General features: G+C 40.1%; 1 long non-coding RNA gene across 4 annotated transcripts in view; it reads right to left on the minus strand.

Annotated features, from left to right (window-relative positions):
* Nucleotides 1–436: 436 nt before the first annotated feature.
* Nucleotides 437–19,425, minus strand: part of LOC142055277 (uncharacterized) — a 32,915-nt gene continuing 13,926 nt past the window's right edge. For 2 of the 4 annotated variants that reach the window (XR_012659869.1, XR_012659866.1), the window contains exons 4-5: nucleotides 18,135–18,238; nucleotides 8,863–10,629 (exon numbers count right to left, since the gene is read on the minus strand). This is a non-coding gene — a long non-coding RNA (uncharacterized LOC142055277). Of the gene's footprint in view, nucleotides 3,330–8,862; nucleotides 10,630–14,996; nucleotides 16,270–18,134; nucleotides 18,239–19,425 lie in introns of those variants that run through there. The other 2 variants (XR_012659867.1, XR_012659868.1) reach the window with 2 other exon arrangements.

Consider the following 19,425-nt stretch of genomic DNA (forward strand, 5'->3'; position numbering starts at 1 on the left):
ACACAAAGATTATAAGGTTGGTATAAGATAGAAATAATGATGTGAAGTGCCATCTTTGTTTCCCAAACCAAGATTCCCAGCTGTGCTCTGTTTGCACAGACGTACTAAAAGCGGCCATGGGAGGAAGATACAGCTTGCTTTAGAAGAGCAGTCAGTATGTACAGACTTATTTTTAAACCAGCCAGGTTATTTAATCATTTTACTCATAGGTGGAAACTCACTTCATTTAGTCAGGTGAAAAATGGCCAAGATGTGTGAGGCTTGAGGAAAGGGAAAACAGGCTTGAAGACTGGAAAGTACTAACTAGAAGTCACTCACTGTGGTTCACTCTTTACAGCTGGACAACGTTTCCCATAATATAGTATATCTGTAGGATTTCTATCATCTACTACTTGTGATTCAGCTAAAGGCAAGACCGTGGAGGTCACTGGAGGTGAAATCTAGTATGGAGCCAGCCCATGGAGGCAAACAGAAAGAGACATCCAATCTATAGTTTTCTATGAATCATTATGACGTCTCAGGGGCAAATTATTGCTGAACTGACCCCAAATAAATTGGTGCTTCTTGACAGCTAAAATATCTTGACTTGGATTCACCTAAAACTGCATATGTTATTAAAATTTTCCTGGTGTACAGTCAAAAATATAATTTTTTCCTGTAAACAATAAGTGTTTAAATGGAAAACTGCGTCTCAGGTACTGTCACTTTCCACCTATTCTATCTAGTTCTTTCTGCATGGATGGCATATTTAAATTCCTGAATATTATTTAACTCATAAAAAAGATATGTAAATAATGCAAAGAAATTACCAGAAGAGGTTAAAAAGCTGCTTTTTCTTTTTTTTCTTTTTTTTTTTTCTTTTTTTAAATTGGCCATACCATTCTAACCTTTTTTTAGGTCTTCTCTGCTGTTCTCCCCCCACGTTACCAACTGTTTGTTTGGGCATATTTTTAACACGGTAGCCCGATAAAGACACCAGTACTAATATGTATGCTTACAAAGATTGTTTTTTTTCCCCTCCAGATGTCTTTGCTATCCTGTCTGTAGGCCAAACTATACACCACTTATTTACAATATGGAGCACTAACTAATAGAAATACTCAGAAGGTTTAGTGAGGTTGCTCATGCATTTAACAAACATGAAGAGAGGAGAAAATAACACTTAGAACAACTCTTTCCTGTTTTGCTTTGCTTTGTTTGGGTTGTTTTTTTTTGTTTGTTTCTTTTATTAACTGAATATAAATGCAAATCCTGAGTGAGGTTGCTTGTTTTCACCCTTGGAAGGTGAGGTTGATTCCTTGAGCCAAGGCATGGGGTTTTTTGGGTTTTTTTCTAAATGGCCCAAGTTGATTAAGCCTTTTGTTTCTCTATTTTTAGGGAGGTTACAAAACGAGGGGTTTCTTTTTTTTAAGACCACCTCTGGCACCAAATCTCTCCTTTAAAAAAGTTCACTTGTTATCATTTGGCAAACCTCAGGCAGGTCTCTGGACAAAAATAGCTTTTTTTAATAGGAAATGAGCTTAAGTAAAATGAATATAAATAAGTTTGTACATAAAAACAGAGCTATTGTTAGTCTATGTCTGGATACTTCTCTCATTTGAGCATTTAATCTCTCTGGCCATTTTTTGACAGCTCACATATTTGGACAACCTCAGGCTGAAAAAGACCTAGATCCCAGGTTCCCACTTCCCAAGGTAATGCTCCAACCACTGAGCTATTACATTAAACACAGCTTGTGGTACCAAACATCACTTAAAAAGGTAGCCTCTGCTTGAGTCTATGAAAAACAAGGCAGAGTCTTTTGTGAAGAGATGTCCCAAGCTGCCAATCTTAAAAAGGGTAAGATAACCTCTCTGTAGCAAGGAATGAAGGGCAGAAACTCTGGGAGGGGTAAATATCTGGGACAGTGTCTTGCATTTAGCATTTTCTCTTGGGTGGTTTCAAGTAGCTGCATGCTGAGCACGCTTATGTCAGTTGTGGCTCCTTGTTCAAAGGCTGCTTTAGCTTCTATACTGAGACTCCTAACTCTCATTAACTGTATAGAAATCTGAGACACCTCCAGTCTCTGGATGCCACAGGGAGGTAGGCAATATACCATTTTCTTTTAATTGCATCTGGCTATAAATGACTTTGGAACATGCACTCAACTGATTTGTGCTTCCAGGAAAATCCCAGCCATGATAAAGCATTTGCAGGGTCAATCTCATAATTTGACAGTGAAGATATTAAACTGGAACAATTTTAACTAGTGTCTTTAATTTTCTATCTTGAAACAATTTCCTTATAAAACTTCTCTTTGGAGTCTGAAGGTTTCTTTATAATTGTATCTTATAGTGAGCAACATTTTCACATAGAAGGCAAGAGAGAGGGAAAAAGAAAAGTTGTCCTTTTAAAAACGTACCTGAAGTATTAGTAGCATGTAAATCAAGGGGTTGATATTAATTTCAGAGCCTTCAAAAAAGGCTTGGTGGATTGTATCCATTACTGCCCATGGCCCTGATTCAACTTTTATAGAAGTCAATAGGCGTTCTGCCTGTTTCCTCCCATAGCTGTTTGGATCAGGCCCAAGGCAAACAAGAATAGCCATGGGGAGATGCTACAAACAGTAAAGTTTAAAAGAAAAAAAAAAAAAGTTGAGCAGCATCTGGTGGGCAGTAGCAAGAATGTACCAAGAATGCCCTACGTAAGTATGGCATAGACTGAACAATGTTTTTGTGCCTGCAATTTATTTAAAGACTATTACACTTCCTGGGTTTTCAAACTGAAATTAATAGAGTGGAGATGAGGTTAAATAGCTGATGCAAAACCTTTTCTTCCCTCTGGTTTGCAAGTAAAGCCTGGCTTCCAGTGCCACAGGTACTGAGGAGGGGGCCATGGAGGCCATGCTGCCCGTTGGGATGTCACCTCCTGCCTTCCCCAGGCCCGCTAAAACCCAGCTCCCTGTCAGGGAGACTGGCAACAACAGGGGAAAAAAGTCAGCCAATTTCTTCAGAGGTGTTTTATGTGAGGGCCTGTCTTCCCTGGGCATGGCCTCGTACAAAAGGGCTCAGAAAGGAGGGTGACCTCCTGATCCCCAGTGATGGCCAAAAAATAAATGAGAACTAGCCCTGAAGCAGTCCCTCTGCGGGTATGAAGCGACCCCCCCCCGTCCTTGCTGAGGTTTATTTATAGATAGCCTTATTTGTTTGTATTGTCAAGGAGCAATAATTCCTAGATTATTTCTTAAGTGTCTAGAGAATAAAGATCAAATGCTGCCAAATGTACACATGACACATAAATGAGAGTATAACAGCAGAATCCTCCTTTGTCATGGAAATTGTGTTGGTTTCCTGTTAAGAAAATGAAAAGCAGATGTTAAAAAACATAGCTGGTTGTATGCATACTCATGCTGCATTGGGACGGCTTGGATTATGAAATGGGGAATACTGAGGGGAAGGAGGGTGGTTTTAATTTTACTTAAAAAAAAAAAAAAGGGGGCTGCTATTCAGATGTTACTGGTAAACTAGAATATATCACCTTCAACTGATTAATGGTATATGAAATACTAATGAGGATCCTTTCTAGATGACAGCACTGAGAGTGATACTGCAAATGCCAGGATTTTCTATTTTATAGCGGGTACTTTTTGTCATGAACAAGAACTTGGGCAAGTCAGAGCTCCTCCCTCTGCCTTGTATTCCCTCTAGCTGGCAGTTGATCACGGCTATCCCATGACAGCTTCTTGATAAATGAATTGGTCATGACTTTCCTTATAATGTGATTTGAAGGTGGAAGGCAGGGAGAGGGGTGGAATTAAAGCCTGCAAGGAGGGGAAGGCAGGTTGCTGCTTTCAGGGTGCCTCTGCCATGGAAAGGCTTCTACCAAAGGAGAGAAAACCTCATTCTGAGCACCTCTCCCCACCCTGTGTAGAAATGTTATGTGTATCGAGGAGAGAGGAAAAGAGCAGAGGTGTTATGGGAAGGCTGTTATGGGAAAAGGCAGTGTGAAAATAAGTGATTATTTATAACACTGCTTGCTCAGGTAGTTCCATGAAAGACACATCTCTCTTCTGTGAGGGTATGAAACTATGTGAGATTTGGGATATGCCAACTGTGGTGGAAAAGTCCTGATATTCCCCCCGCTCCCCTCCTTTTTTTTCAGGTGGCTCTACTGATTCTTGGTTGGTCTGCAGGTTTTTTAATGACCTGTTGCTGCAGTGCCACTTCCTGTTTGTACAGTAAGTTGACGTATTGGAAGTTTGAAAGACTGCCCTGTCTTCTATGTAATTGATATTAAATATATATACATATTATACATATATATATATGTATACAGTCTCTTAACAGGAAATGGGCAGGGTTGAGGCAGGTTTCAGCTTTATCCATGGGAGCAATCCTCCAGGTAGGGAGAAAGAGCTCCCCAGGAATGTAAATGCTTCCAGGCTGTCTCCCCCAGAGATGGAGAGGGTGATTTGGGGTGAGCAGGCAGCAACAGCAGGACCAGGAGAGAGGAAGGTCAATGCCTTCCCTCAGCACCCCACCAGTCATCCAGTGGCATCAGTGCTGCTCACCTTTAGAAGCAACACTGGCTTTAGCTGCATGAATTTACCTTGGCCATCGCATGTGGCTACTCCTAGCCCGTGTTATGCAAGGGAAACACGTATCGCAGCCAGTTGCTGAGGAGTCCCAGGGAAGGCATGAGTGCACACTGGCTGGAGAGCTTAAACTGGTATTTCTTCTGAAACAGTTAAAAAGTATTAGGACTGAATGTTCCTGAGATCAAGGCAGGGGGATGTGAAATACAGTCATATTTCACAACAATAATCAACATTTTCAAGGGTTTTCAACAGCTGAAAATACTCCTTTTTTTATTTGACAAATTCTCAGCTGTTGTTTTTCTGTTTCTTCAAGTGTCCTCTGTCTTTGCCTTTTTATTTTTCCATTTGCATTTTTTCTCCCTGTGTAGTTAACAACTATTTGCACGGGTGTATGTATGTGTATGCAAATTTTAAATAAATAAAAATCTGACACTGGCAATCTGGCTGCAATCTCAGTGGATTCTAAGAGCAGAAGGTAGACAGCTCACTAACTGCTTTGCTGAAGTTCCTTAAATTCATAGGGAGATGGTATGGGTTCTGTATATAGGTGAGACAGATTTTAACACCACATGCAGCCAACTCAGCTATGAAGTACACTGAAAACTTCTTTATTTACCCTGGAGAATCTATATTTTTCCCTGTCTATGCATGAATGTGTAACCTCAGTATGCACTTCCTTTTGATTCTGCTTCTTCTCTTCCTCGCTTCAATCCATGCAGCGAGGATAGGCAAGCTCCAGATTCCTGGATGTGATTAAAAGGTCACCTCCTTTTGCAGTTGTTGCTATTCCACTTCTAACCTCAGGATTGCAGGGGAGAGCAAGTCTTGAAATGTTCAGGGCCTTATTTCTTGGATGAGTATCCAGCAATATTTATCTGAATCATCTGATGCAAAACTGAATTGGGAAAAGAAGATATCTTTGGAGTATGTTTCCTCATTAATTACACTCAGAAATATTTAGTGTTTTGCTTTGGGACTTTGTTGCTTCCACATCCATCCCAGGTCGAAATTGGAGAAAGAGATGTATGAAAACGTGTAGGCTATTATTTGTACTATCTGGTGACTGAAGTGAAATTATATTGATGGTGTAAGGACTTAATGATCAGAGCACCCAAAATGCTTCAAGGAATTAAATTATTTTTTAATTGTAGATGACATTGGAAGGACCCCTTGGTGACAGTTGCTTCAGAGAAGTAAACTGGAGAGGCTCAGAAGTTATTCTCACACCCCGAGGACTGTATGTCTTCTCACATCATATTTAATGTACTTTGAGGAAACAAAACAGGACCTTCCCCACTGCTGACACCAGCTCTGTGCTGTGTCTGTAGCTCACCAGAGCATTTGAGCTCTGAAGACATCAGCTTGGCACACTTTGTAACTCTGAAATTCTTCAAAAGATGTAAATTTTTTGGTGTGTTGCTGGTTCGCTTCACACAGACAAAATCAGAAGCTGCAGCCGTGAGTCTTTGGACGCAGGAGGAGGAGATGGGTTTCCCAATGGGCTTTTGTCAGCGGTGCTCCTTGGTGGGTCGAAGGGTTCATTCACGAGGGGCTTAGCCTCTCTTCGAAGGAGCTGATGGCTGTTTTGATCTTTCCCTTGCTGATTTAGCAGTGCATTGAGTTGCTGGTTCTGAGTGGGGAAGATTATAAAACCTTATATCCCCCGAATATGACGTTCTACCAGACCTAAAGTATTTTTAACACCCATTAATGTCTTGGGTTGTTTTAAAGTCTTGCTGTAGGAATGTTCACCCATGGAAAAAATTGCTTCTATGGGAGAAACATTTTGCTTTAGAATAGTTACTGGGAAAATTTGTTTCTTTAGATCAAAGAAAATAACAGAAGAAAACTCCCTTTATTTTTCTCATTAGAAAAAGAAAGACAGTCTTAAAGCATCGAGAAAAACAATATACCTTTTAGGAGGAGGCTGGGTTGAGCCTAATTTTAAATGGTTTTCTGGGAGGTTTAGACTGCCCTTTTTGTAAAAACTGCTTTTTGCCTGTCCCCACAGAGGGGAGCGGGAGCCGGGGCGTGCGGCGGGGCCGGGAGGATGCGGCGTGGGCCGGGATGCGGGACCCGTCTGCACCAGCCCGTGCTGAAACCAAGTTTCTTTTGGGGTACCAGCCAGACACCCGTGCGGGTTTTGACACGAGCCAATGCTAGCAGTCGGAGGTCGCCGTTTTCTGAGCCTGCCACTAAATTCCTTGACAAGAAGGTGGCGCTGGCACTCCGAGGTTGGGATTTCTTGCAGTGGGTGACTTCACATCCACAGGGGTACCTTTTAACCAATTTCTACGGGCTGCATCAAGTGGAAAAACAACTTCCCTGCAGCTGTTTTATGTTGCTTGGGGTTTGGTTTTTTATTTTTGTTCCGATTTTTTTATTAATGCTCGGCACTTAGAAATCCTGCTCCCCTGCAAACAGGGTCCTCTCTTCTGTGAAATGCAGCCTGAACTAGTTCATACATTACACCACCTTCATTATAGCCCAGCACTAACCAACTTTGGGAAGCTTTTGGTTACAATGGGCTTCTTTGTAAGGAGGGTGTATGCCTTTGCGGGTGACCTCTGTGAGCAGTGGTTCATTTTAGTGGGGTAGAGGACATGGTGCCATGAGGGGGGAACCCTGCCCTGGTGTCAGCACAGGGTTTTTGTTATTTTGCTGACTTAAGTGCTCAGGGTGTAACTTCAAACTTCGCTCTGTTCCCAAAGCCACTTTTTTTTTTTTTGCACTCACCTCTTGCTTGTTTGTGTCTAAGTCCATGTGTTAGGTACAATTTTATCAAAGTGTGATGTCCCATCTTCTCCAGGCTGCCTGAGAATGACAGGTGTTAATGAGAGTGAATTGGATTCACTTTAACCTTGAACTTCAAGGCATAAAAAAAAAAATCATTGTCCTTTTCTCTCTAAACACCTTAATTTTTTTGTTTACCCAACCATTTTGGTAAGTACCAGCCATATACATTGCAGGGCAAATGATTGCTGTTATCTTCAGTATACTCTAGGTGTGTGTGAGTGGTGTGTACATAAAATATGTGCCTCTACTTGCAAGGCGCTCTAGTGTGCCACGTATTTCTCCTTCTAAGATTGTTTGCATACTTTGCCACATACACTGACTACAGTTTTCAGGCACCATAAAATAAGTTTAGGATATGAAAGGGTTAAGTCTCTTGTTACTGGCTGTGCAAATAGCCTGTGTGTACATAGCTGTATTCTCTTTCTAGACAGATTTTTTTATTTTTAATAATTTAACTATGACATTAAAAATTCAAGTTTTTCTTAAATTCTATGGGGTTTTTTTATGAAGTCACTTAATAATAAAGTACTATATCACAAATTTCTCTACATTAATTTCTCTCTTAAGTTGGTGGGGGAGGGATGGGAGAGCTGGGGAGAAGGTGGTGTGTATGAACTCAAGGCTGCATTTGGCAATTTGGCCGAGTGCTTCCTGCCGGCACAATGGTTACCCCAGTATGCAATTTGTGCAAAACGGATAGATGATTTTCTTCGTAAGCATTAAGTACAAAGGGTACTCCATGATGCCATCTAATTGCTTAATCCCCAAGGAGTTCTTCAGGCATTTATTTAACACTAATTGCATGTGTAAATGTTCTTAATTTACAGCGTGTGAAAGTTGCAATGAATGCACACAACAGAGGATGTCAAAGTGACACTTCATGGAAAGATGCAGTTAAGGCAGTGTTAAGTTACTTCTAAATAGGATTAATCATTTATTAAAGTTCAAAGCTCATCAGAACACAGGAACAAGCATATGATGACTTGTTATTGTTCAAAAGTAACTTGTGGATGGGAGTCATGCCTCTAAAATTTCTATGATATAACTTAGTGCATTGCAGTAAATGATGAACTTAAAAAGCTAAGCAGGGCAAAGATTCAACACAAGGCAAAGAACTTGGCTTGGCAACCGTTGCACAAAGCCTGCTTGGGCTGTTAATTAGCGCTTGCATTGTAATAGAACCGTGGCGTCCCAGGCACTGTACATACAGAGCTGTAGTCAGGGAGAGTGTGTGTGGGGGGTGGTCCCTGCACTAGAGCTTGTACAGTTTCAGCCCACGAGATACAGGAACAAATTCGTTTTGCAGGGCACAGTGCATCCTCATCCTTAAAGTTAAGTGGCATTATTTGGAAAGGAACCTGCAGACCTGATGCCTGGGGCACTGTCAGCAGTTTCTTACTAGTGGATTCAAAGCTTTGATCCTCTCTGCAGTCTTGAATACCACTGTAGATATATATACGCATAGGAACGCAAATAACAGCTGGCACCTGAGCTCTTAGGAAAAAAGTCCCAAGACCTAAGTTCCCTCTGTGCTGGATTTCACAGGGCAAGGTAGCTCAGAAAATCAAATGATACAGAAAACTATACTTTTTGTGACATGATTATATGCTTTAGAAACATAATTGCCCGTGAGACCTACTTTGTGGTATGTACTGTTCAGGCATACAGAAGTAGCTTCCAACAGGGGAAAAAAATGTTTTGTAGTATCAGGAGGCGCAGAGTTCAGGAAGCCCATGTTCAGTCAGCCTGCTCGCCCAGCTCAAACACAACCCGAAGTCACATACCTTTACCCCATGAAAGATGTATCAGACCTGGGCCTTTCCTGGTTCTTCAGTGGACACTGATACTTATACCTACATCTTAGTATTTAGATGCAGGTAAGTAGTTGATAATCATTCCCACAGGGTCTAGAGTGTGATATGCATGTGGAAAGGCAATCTAGCTAGAATTTGTCAGAATGAGTTGGAAAGATGAATGTTTGCGCGTGAATTTCCTTGTCCATCTGTGAGATGCCTTGAGCTCTTATTAGTTACAGGAATAATGCTGATTGAATACTACCTGTTTAGAGACTGGGGACGTAAAATGTTCATTCCTTTTATTCTGAAAAGTAGATAGGTGTATTCATGCATTTATATGCATTTTGTGAGATTTAGACACATTCACATAGTTTCATACCTTCAAGTTCAGTCTTGATTATCCTTAGACCCATGAGGAATAGCATGTGGTCATCTCTTCTCCAGCTGTGCAGGGCTGTGAAGGCTTTACTTTGACATAGCAGAAAAAAAGTTTAAATGTCTGATTTGCCACAGACTTCCATGGTAAAGACTAGAGCTGTAGAAAGGGCTAAGCATCCTGTCACATTGTATCTAGGTCTTTCCTACATAGTAGAATCCACAGCATAAAATTTGGTGCTTTTAGTGCAGACAGAATTATACATGTCAAAATGGGATCTGACAATATTGAGGAACAGAGAAAGTGTCATCTACAGCTCCCAGCAGGCCATGCTGAAGAGAGGCATGTGTTTCAAATTTAGCCTTTTTTCTGTACTTAAAACTGAGCATTAAAGTGTTTTTTTTCAGCCATCTTAAAGGAGAGGCATGTAAAAAGGGACAGAAGAGTTAATCATATCTGAATGCCAAAACCAGGAATTAATGTGTATGTGCATTCTGATCCAGGATTCAAGCCAGGTCTTTTGTTAGGCTAAATGGCTTCATCATCCCCATGTGAAACTGCTGAAGAGAGCTGGAGGAAGTTTTCGCATGATGAAGAAAACCTAACTTCTCTTGCATCTATCCTGGGCCCTTTGATTAATGGAAAGAGTCCATTAATTCAAGCATATGCTTTTGGTCTCTAGGGGAAAAAGTGGTTGTGATTAAAAACCACCTTCTACTCATATAGTTTAATTTCCTCTGTTTTCATCAGATGAGACCAAAAATTGGAAGGGGTATGGATGGCCTAAACAGTTTAGTTTAAAACAAAACAGAACGGCCACAAATCTCTGCCTTCCCTTTGCACTGAGCTGCGCTGGAAGGCTTTGGCGCTCTTGGAAGGGTTGGTTTGTCTCCTCGCTCACTGCTTGCTTTTTGGCAGGAGTGGCATGCACTGAGCTTGCTGTTATCCACAGCTTCCAGAGTAAGGAGACCGCAGAGGGAGAAGCCCACATCTCGATAGTGCACTCTGCTGTCTACGCCGAGGAAGCCCAGTAGATGTGAAATGCCAGACAAGGGTACAAGCCCGCACCTCCTGTGAGGCAGGACCTGAAAGTGGAAAGAGGACATGGCACATTGGTGGGGCTGGCTGCCTGTGGGAGGACACAGGGGGTCTCTGCAAGAGAAATCTGCTGCTGTGGGAGGAAACTAAAAGGCCAGTACCCTTGGATATCTTCATGCTAGGCCAGCTATGGAGGAACAACTTTGCTGTTACCAACAGGCAGAGTGGCACCAGGACACATTTAGGTAATGTCCATTTGGGTGCTGCGTTTAAACTCATTTAGTTGTACCTGAACTCTAACAGAGACCAAATTCTTGCTTTTATTTCGAAAGTTCAGCCATTTGAGCTGACAGAGCTCGTACTGGGCTGTCTGTCTCTGCACAGCTGAGGTGTGTGCAGGCAGCGTTCATTCCTATCTGTGGTCTGCAAAGGCACATGATCCATCAATAAGGAGCGGGGAGGTGAAGCGGTAACCCTGGAGGTAGAGGGGCTTGTTCTGCTGGGGTGCTACTGAGCCTGTTGGAAGGGATGGTAGGGACCAGAGAGCCACAGTGCAGACCTGGCCAGCTCTGACTCAGAGACAGCAGTGAGGAGCAAGGAGCAAACAGGTCTCAGAGCAGATGGGAGAACTCAGTGGGGACAGGTCACTGCTGCTACTCACAGAGTAACTGGGCTATGTCTAGCTGAGTGCTGGTGCATAAGGTCCTTCCTATGTGGACACAGCTGTTGAAGGAAAAGCCATGTGTAAAATATTTCATTTTCTGTCCTCTCTGATATATTTATTTGGAAGGTGTTGTGCTTAAAGGGTTAAATTCCTAGAATTTGTTTATTTGTTTTTCAGTTCAACAGCTTTTCAGTCTCTTGGTGAGCAACCTATAAGAGAAAGCCTAGACAGAGCTAGGTCAAAACTGTCTGGCCCAGGGTCTCACCATAAAGTACTGTAAAAGCAAATGTGATATGCCTCTTTGTACCCACCTTAAAAAAATCCCGGTGCTCCCAAGTGTGTGTGTGCGCAAAATCAAGACTTTTGAAACCAGAAACCTATAAAAATGAATCCTACAATTAAAATAAAAATTGCCAGTGTAAAAGTAAGACACCCTTAGTAAAGACAAAACCGTACCTCCTCTGGGTTGTTTATAACCTGAATGTTATGGAGAACCAAAATTTGCCATTAGCAATACAAGCAAACTGTCTCTCATGTCATTAGGGTACCTTATTAAGGACTATTCTTATTGACTGGACTGGGGTTGTGCCTGAGGTAAAATATTATTTAAGATAAAAAGGAACATCCAAACTCATGCTATTAATGGTTTCTAAAATTTCATCATTACAGTATGTATGCTTATAATTACCCCATTGGTACCCTTTAAATATCCCCAGTAAAATGTGATATAAGATTTTAAGGTTCCCCAAATGAACATCTAAATGGATCTATAATATAAAACTTTAAAAATAGGTGGTTTAAGAGAAACCTTTATCTGATTTTACTGTTGGTGGACGAGATTCTGAAGTGGACCTAGTTTTTACTGAGGCAATTGCTGTACATCTTCATGGAGTTTTGCTAAGCTAACATTTAAGCAACTGGTTCATTTAAAATACCTTGGTATCATACAGGTGTGTATGTTTAACCTGGAGGGAAGAGGGACAAGGAGAAGGACAATTACAGGTTTTCTCTTCCCCCCTTCTTTCCCCCCTCCCTTGCCACTCCTCCTTGCCCAAGAGGAAAAAGCATTGCATTTCAGATCCTAGGAAGTCACACTTGCCCTGTTTGTTCTCTGATATAGGCCTATAAACAGAGACATTCAGTCTGTAAACAAGTCAGGCTTACAAAGTGACTGAAAGATAGCAGTCCCCCATCTAACAGTGGGAGAGGAGGGAGGGAGCAGGGGGAGGGATGATAGAGAGGCTGCAATAAAAACAGGAAGGTCTCTGTTGGTCCTCTTGAAGTTAGTGGTTAAAAACATCAAAGCATGGTGTGTGTTTTTTTCAGCCAGACTGCTGTGTCACTTTATAATTCTTCATAAAGCAACCATCCAGGCACTAACATACTGCAACTGTTAGTGTGAGCGGTACTTTGATTTAGAGGAACTGTATCCAGCTCTAGGCATGTTAAGCTAAGGAATCTCTTGTAGGTTTACTTGGCGTGCTGTGTGCCATTGAAGAAACTATAACTTTTTGGAGCTGCTAATTGCAAGCTGTTCAAAATTTTTTCCTTTCATTAAAAAAACAACTCACAAACAAATTGCACTCCCCTTCTCTCACTCCCAAGGCCAAATCATTTTCCCAGACTGTGAAGTCTTCAGAATTTCCTACATTGAAATGTTAAGTGAAAAACAAGATGGCAATGGAAAGGAAGGGAAAACAGCTATACTGTATATATTAAAACAAAAATGCACATATAGTCAGCTCAATTCTAAGAAATATAAATTATTCAACAGCTGCTTCAGCAGAGAGATATTTTTAAAGTTCGAAGCCAGCAGAGTGCATCAGTTCCCCTAGATGGGGGAAGGTATTTTGTTCTCTGAAAATAAGAGATTCAGAGAACTGCATGGAGCTTTTGTCTGCCCGTGGAAAAGCAGCCAGATAAAGATAGGTGGGAAGAGAAGCAAAGAAGGGCAGGAGCCTTTAAAGTGGGTAGAGAAGCAGCGTTGTTTTGGGAGTGGAACCGTGAACATTCATGTAAACAGTGTTAGAAGCTTCTTTTCAGTGTGCTGTGCAGGCCAACCACTCTGATTTATTATTGCTCAAAAAGCTGACTTACTGAACAGGCTTTGCTTTTAGCTTTATCACAGGACGAAAAGAGCAGTAACAATTCTGTAGATGGACAGAGCAGTCAGACCAGTGCCAGCCTTTGGCCTGTACTAGAGCAGCCTGGCTTGGGGTTGGAGGTTAGTTTTTTAGCACTTTTCCTCCGAGGGAATAGCCACTGTAAGATTTCTCACTCCTGTAAGGAGTAGTTGTGTAGGAGGGGTTGCTGCAGTTGGGAGGAGGAGTGGAGGCAAGGTGGGGGAGATGGCTGGTGCTGTTACCAGATATGATAGGTAAAATTTCATGTCTGGATGATGATTTAAATTTCCTTCAGCTGTGAATCAGGATTTTAGCCTTGATCCTTCATCTCTGATCAAAGCTAGTAAGCACTCTCAGCAGTTGTGAAGCTGCAGCAGAGATTTTTAAATGGAGGTCAGCAGTGCAGAGCTCATTCAGGGGACATTTTTTCTGTGGGCTTCCAAGTACAGGCAGAATTTGAACAGGCCATCAGTTTCATCCACAAACTGCATACACACCTGCATACTTCTTTCCTCTGGCATATCTTGATGATACCCAGTGAAGTACCTAGATAACTAGCATGATTTCTATAAACCATTTCTAAAGGGTCTCTATTTTTTTTTAAAGTGAGCACATCTTTCCACTGAAGGGAAAATTTGTTCCTCCTTGTAGTTTTCAACAACTGAAAAAATAAACAGGAGGCAACTTAAATTTACAGTTTGCTTCAGGTGAATCTGTATTTCTCTAAAGTGCTGATGCTTACTTCCAAAATGTATATTAATTTTTTTTACCATCAGCTCTTCATACATTATCTAAAAATGTCTGCTCCATATAATATCACTAATAGTAATCAGCTATAATAATGTGAATGCATGTTTTGTCTTTTGCACAGAACAAATCAAAAGACCGGTAAAATTATTATGAAAAATCACTTACGTATGGTAATATACAAAAAGAAAGAGCTGCAATCATTCTCTGTGCAAACTTTCATTCTTATCAGCTTAAATTGAGACTTTGCTTTTAACTGATGGGATATGTGCCTAAACTGCTACACAGCCACTTAAAGGTGAATGTGCACACATCCACCCAGGCAAACATATGTAAAAAAAATTAGGTAAATAAATGTAGGTTAAAAAGCATGCGTTTTTGGGAACCTCAAAAGGCTTAAGTATTGGTCCTTCAAAAAGGTGTATGTAATGGCTACCTGCTGCAGACCATGGGTTGGATAATGTTCTCCCAAGCATTCCCTTAAAGCCCCTTGCAACCTTTTGCAAAAATATCACAGTCTTGGTTACATCCCAACTGATGTAAAAGTTCACTAGTATAATAATGAGAAAAATTTGTCATCACTGGCTAGTCCAGTGGCAGGAGCTCATCATGAGAGATCAGGGAAACTTCTCGAGTACAAGCCTAATTTTTGAACACATACATGTAGTTATGTTTTAGAAACTTACTCAAGACACATCATTGCCCAAAGTGGCTAGTGGAAAATGAGAACTGAGGTTGCCTGGCAATTCAGAGGTTTTCTTTTCCCCTGTAGAAGTTTGCTGGCAGTGTGAAAAAAAAATGAGTGAATAATATAACAAAGTATTCACAAGCATTCATCAGATAAAAGCCACAAAGTTACTTCAAATGTATTAGTGCATCTTTTTATTTGCTTTTCATGCACATTCATATGCATGACGTTGTGTTTGGAAGACCATCCATGACAAAAATTCCAGAATGCTTGCATGAATAAATATAAGCAAATGTTCATCAGATGTTCATACCACAAGTGACTTGCTCAGTTCTCTTGCCTGCTTTTCAAAGCTTGTTGTCCATTTGGAGCGGATGAAACAAAATTAATTTGAGGGTTTGGTTTTTGTTAATAAATGTCTAAGTAACGTTTGCAAGGATACTTTTTTGAATATAGACATTCCAAAATTTATTAATGGGATATGGTCATAGAAATATTATAAATAACAAATACACTGAATGTCATTTAAGTACCTTCATGAATAAAAAAGCCTGTTCTCTACTCATAGTTCACACCTGTGTTGGACCACAAGTAGCCGTGAATATTTAAAGTTAACTTGAGTATATTGGATGCCTCAGAAATCTGCCATATTTTAGGTAGCTGGGATCCAAAAATCAAATATTTTTTTTTTTTTCTATATGGTAGCTTGGCTTTTTTCATAGCTTTTGATCTGCCTCAGAAGAATTAAAGTTACCTTCAGGAAGAACCACTAATTGTAAGTTTAGCTGGTGCTAAACCGATAGATACTATGTAAATCTTACCTGCTGCAGTTTCTGTAGAAGGGTGGATGCCATCAAAACCATTGAAAGTAACAGGCACCTTTTTAGTGATTTAAAATTACTTTAGTTTGGGCTGCATGTATCTTATTGACAGAACACTTCTCAGTCTGTTGTGTACTTGGTTTCTTGTGTCTCTTTCCATCTGAACGGATGCATTTCAATGCAGCTCACAAAGCTGCAGTGCTGTGAGCCAAGGCCTGCTTGCCACCAAACTTGCATGGATATCCACCAACTTGAACTAAGCTAAGGGGATGGCAGCACAAATATGTATGTATCAAACTAATCCACAGCATGTTTGGAAAAACTGTGGCACATGAGATGTTGGATAAAAGCAAGATCCTATGTGTGATTATTTAGGAAAAATATTGTGGGTGAACAAAAGGTTTTGGTACTCCAATAGAACTTATTTCTTATTTAGAAACCTGCATCAGTGAGCACATTTTCCCTTCTTCATTGCTCTCATATAATGAAAACAAATATGTATGTTTTTCTTGTTGCTATTTTTATGTGATTGAAATAATTAGCATACAAAAACAAGAATATTAATTATTAATAATAATAATAAACTGATGGGTTAGTATATGCTTTTCTTGCTTCTAAGCCTGAAGTTTCTGTGATGGCATCATCTGTAAGAGAGAGTAAAATAGTAACAGCAGCATCACTTCAGAAAGGTGAGCTGGTTTCTCAGTGGGTATAGAAGAGAACAGAGAGGGCTCTATGGTTTGCTTTCAGCTCACTGTGAAGGCCTGGGGAACTGGATTTTATATGGCCAGAGCTCAGCAGAACAGAGTTTTGTCTTGATAACTCAAAATGACTAGATCATGCCTGGTAGCTGGTCCTGGAAACCTGACCCTTGTCACAGGCTGACTACATCAATTTGCAGTAGATTGATGATGTATAGACTCCGGGTGCCCCAGGGGAGGCCCAAGAGAAGCCTGAGAAACATTGTATTGTTAATCCATACCCCTCATTAGCTTCTGCTGTGCTGGATTTCAGCTAGCTGGCAGGGCCGGAGGAGTTGAAGGGAGAATGTGGTGTTGTCTGGCATTGTTATTGTTAGTGCCTTTTGAATGAATGGATGTTTTAAAATACCTTTTCTTCAAAGTTTAATACATCAAAACTGGCAGGATTCTTTATTTTCTTCTCTACCCTTCTTGTCAAGTGCCTGGAATTCCTAGATTTTATTTGTATATTGATTTAGCACTCTCCCCTTGACAGCCTGAGCTTTATCTCCTCCTGATGATAACAGTCTCTCTCTAGCCTTTCCCAAGTAGTGGCAGGCATATTATATACGCCATAATCAATTTATGTTTCACTACCATTCATCAGCTCTAGTGCTGCTGATGGAGGCCGTAGCCCTGCCTTCACTGTTTCTTTATGTACTTTGAGACATGTTGCTTAACCATTTCTTCTCATTACACTGCAAGGTTTTGATTTGAAGGAGGCTGTAGTTTTAAATGCGGTTTCCATCAAACAGTAACATCTTTGTCAAACTTCAACAGAATTAACCTTAACTGCCAAGGAAGTTTTGACTGCCATCATAAAAATGTTTGATTAGTGTTAATAATTTATTAAATTGGTTTGTCCTGACACTGCCAACATGTTGGAAATCTCTCAACCATTAAAACATTAACAGAGGCTGTAACACAATGCTCCTTCTGTTCCATGTTTTATTTCAAGACTGCATTCTTACAAGCCTGATTCTGTGGTGTTCCAATATGCTCTCATTAGGACTGCATTAAAAGATGAAATATGACAAATATTAAAAAGCGTGGGAATATGGAGTAGAGCACGGTGGGTGTAGTTTTGTGGGCAACTCTGCTGCGATTAAATTTTTGCAAAGCAAACCTGTTTTTGCAATATGGGGAAATAAAATTACTAGGCGAGTGTTTAACTGAAACAGGCCCAATGTGTTTGACAGCTTATGTATTTTAGGAGGTTGGATGAAGCATACTTAGAATTACTACTAAGATGTGAAAGCTCATATTGGGCCTGCTTATGCTGAAGCATGCCATTCGATTATATAAGCAACAAAGTCCTGTTTGAGAAAAGTATTAATGCCTTGAGAATAGATTGATCAAATTTTTATTTGATCATTTACATCTGTGCTTGAATTCTGGTGGTAGGAGCTCTTCTATATTCTACGAGAAACACCTGCTTTGCCTCATGCAGAATCAGGAATTGCATGTAATGTATTCTGTATAAAAGGCCATTTAAACAATAACAAGAATTTGGTTTATTTTCCAACTGAATGGAACATAGCCGAAATGGAGGCTCAGTTTATTCTTTGATTTGCTGTTAATCCTGGTGATATTAAGTAAGCAATTACTTTTTTTTTTCTCTTTAGTACTCATATAGGAGATCCAACTTTGCCTCAAACACGTAGGCTGAGGTTGCAGGTTGCATTAGTGAAGCACAGATGTTGACAAGTGAAAGCAAAACTTTTCTTTTCCAGTCATGAATATATATTGGGAACAGTTTCAGTACCTACCTTTGAAATTTAATCCAAGGCTTTTGAACTTTGGGAGTGAATTATTCCATAACTATTCATAACAGCTGGACTGTTTCCCTCTCAAACCTTCTCTCATTTGGTACCTGAAAAATATGATTGGTACATCAGTGAAAAGTGTATTTTATTCTACAAACGGAAGTAATCTAAGCTAGTCATACCTGTACGTCTTAAAGTACACGTGTTTTCAAAACCGAGAACAAATCCTTTAGGTAAGACTTGCTTAGTTTCTGTATTTTATCATTTCCAGGTATTTAGCTGCATGGAGTACAAATCTGAAATAATTGACCTTAAATCAGAGGACTGGTTTACTGTGAGGTCAATTATAATACAACTTGGCCCTTCTTCCATTTAGTCTCTACAGATTTCTCCTTTGTTACGTGCAGGACAATTTTGTGGAAATCATTGCAGTTCTCTAAACTTCAGAAAGTCATTCTTAATAAACTAACAACACTGCAAATGCTAATCTGTTTTAGTATGTATTATGCCTTCTAAGATGTTGGCAAGAACTGTGTAGCAACAGTACATTTATACGGAGAAAATAATCAATTGTTTCAACATCAGAAAATAATGATCCATCAGCTCTATAAATTCCCAAAAGATTTGTCAAATACGTGAGTGTTTGAGGAACAGACTGAGTATAGACATTAAAATTGTGGCTCTGGAACAGCCAGGAATAGAGTTACCCTTACTTTTTTTATTGTGGTCTTTGCCTTTGTAATTGTTTCATAATTATTTGCTGTGTTGAATTGTTGTACATTCTGCAACCTCAAAACAGTTGTACATTTATTAATTATAACAGGAAGGTAAGCAGAGCAAGTGACTACTGTGTGATGTGAGATATTTTAATATGAACCTTCAAATGTCTCTTTTCTTTTTCTCCCGCTTGGCAAAGTCACCAACAATCAGACTGTTTCCTCGGGGTTCGGCATCCTACATGCTGTTGTTAGGAACATTAGATATTTTGTATCTTGAGATGTTTACCTCGGTTCTTGGCTGGAGTGGGATAAACTAAGACAAGCACTCTTATTAAGTGCCAATAAATTTCCATCTTATTAAGAGCATCCTCAACTCCTCCTGACAGTGCACTACGAATAAATGATCTATGAGACTTTCCAAATTGTTATCCAAAGGTTGTATGTCACCTGCACAAAAAAGGCAAGGTGAGGAATCTCATATTCTTGGTTAATACATTCCCAAACAAATTTTTTCCACTGTAAAGGGGTTTGGAAATTTTTGAATTAAGTCCATAAACTAATTATTTTCAGTTCCA

This window comes from Phalacrocorax aristotelis, chromosome 3 (genome assembly GCF_949628215.1).
Source record: "Phalacrocorax aristotelis chromosome 3, bGulAri2.1, whole genome shotgun sequence".
NCBI classification, from domain to species: Eukaryota; Metazoa; Chordata; class Aves; order Suliformes; family Phalacrocoracidae; genus Phalacrocorax; species Phalacrocorax aristotelis.